The 1,599-nt window shown below is 32.8% G+C and overlaps 1 protein-coding gene across 1 annotated transcript in view; it reads right to left on the bottom strand.

The window, feature by feature from the left end:
* Window positions 1-1,599, bottom strand: part of Col24a1 (collagen type XXIV alpha 1 chain) — a 403,759-nt gene that overhangs the window by 213,680 nt on the left and 188,480 nt on the right. The window lies entirely within an intron of this gene.

The raw sequence follows: 1,599 nt of genomic DNA, 5'->3' as shown, positions 1-1,599 counted from the left end.
TTTATTTTATTTGTACTCTCTAAAAAGACAGAGTGGCAGGTACCATGAAAGATGTTAAAAATAAAAAAATAAAGCCCTTGCCCACAGAGAGGCTTTGTTCGTGCATAGAAGAGAAAACATGCCCAGGTAAGTACTAAAGGAAGACTTGAGACCAATCACATAGTGAGCTGGAGAAGTATTTGTAGGATATAGAGCTCTAAAAACCAAATGCTTTTCACATCTCATATGGTGGAGAGCTTGACCTAATGCCTAATCTAACCCAAGAAAAGCCATTTAAGGTCTGGATTTATTCTGATTATTTGAACTCCCTTTCTTCACACTGCAGAAATATTTACATATTTGATTTTGGTGTACTATCCTACCATCTGCTGGTGGTGTTTTATAAAATATAGCATGTGCTGTATTACTTTTCATACAAACATTAATGACTTCACATAATGAATTACGAAATGGTGTAAGAGTTGGGATCTGATAAACAGGGAAGACCTTTAATATTGACAGGAAAAGGCCAATTTTAGTGGAGGGAAATGGTCTAAGCAAAGGTGTGCATTAATGAAAGATGATTAAGTTCAGGGTAGCACATACACTGAATGTGATAGGAATTTACAGTCAGTTTACAGAAACAGGAGAGTCAATCATCAATTTCTTTTAAAAGGTAAGTTCTGTAATGAATAATATTATAGTCAACAATGACATACAGCACTGAGTATGAACTGGTTTGAATTAAAATGTGTAGAATTCAAATTAGAAGTAAAAAAATCACGTCATACTTCAAAACCTCTTGAAGAAATTTTTGTATTCTGCAAGAAAAGAATACAAAATAGCTCAATAATATTTATTACATATCAAAAGACTATTTTGATAGCTTGGATTAAATATGAGGTCTGATAAAATGTAAATCTTAAAAATTTATTTTAGTAAAAAACACGTTGTTCCCTCTTGCTTGAAACACACTTACTCTGTGGCTGTCGCCACTCTATGAGACAATTCTTAGAGCCTTTTGTTATGAGTGTCTTAGCTGTGCAGTGGCCACCTTGCAAATCATTTCAAAAAGTTGACATGCAGTGTTCATTTTAATTTTGGAGAAGACCCGGAAGTCACTTGTGCCAGAGCCAATGAATAAGGTGAAGTCACGCTATAATGCTTTTACTTGATAGAAATATCCATAAACATTTTGAATTAATTCAGGATACTGAAGCAGCCATGAAAAGATACTCACAAAAGAGAATTTTTTCAGAACTACTTCAGAAAGCAGCAAAAATAGGATTTGTGTACTGAAAGTGAGGAGGTATTTGATTATTTATTTATTTATTTATTTATTTTTCTCCATAACTTTATTGAGAAACAAATAGCAATGAGACAGTTTCAAATCAAATTGGCAGGACAGTTTCAATACTTAACACATTGCATACTCTCTTCCTAGTGGTTATTTGCTGTACAAGATGCAGACATTATATCCTATTTACAACCACTATTAGAATAAATCCCTCTATTCATTAAGAGAATGTAACTGTGTATCTATCCCAACTATTTTGAATACACAGATGGACATTCATTTGTATCCACTTTTTTGTTTAGTTCTGTTATTTGAATATTATA

Source organism: Octodon degus, unplaced genomic scaffold (assembly GCF_000260255.1).
Source record: "Octodon degus isolate 3935 unplaced genomic scaffold, OctDeg1.0 scaffold00109, whole genome shotgun sequence".
NCBI classification, from domain to species: domain Eukaryota; kingdom Metazoa; phylum Chordata; class Mammalia; order Rodentia; family Octodontidae; genus Octodon; species Octodon degus.
Note: the sequence above shows the minus strand (reverse complement) of the source record. Positions and strands in the feature narration are given on the sequence as shown.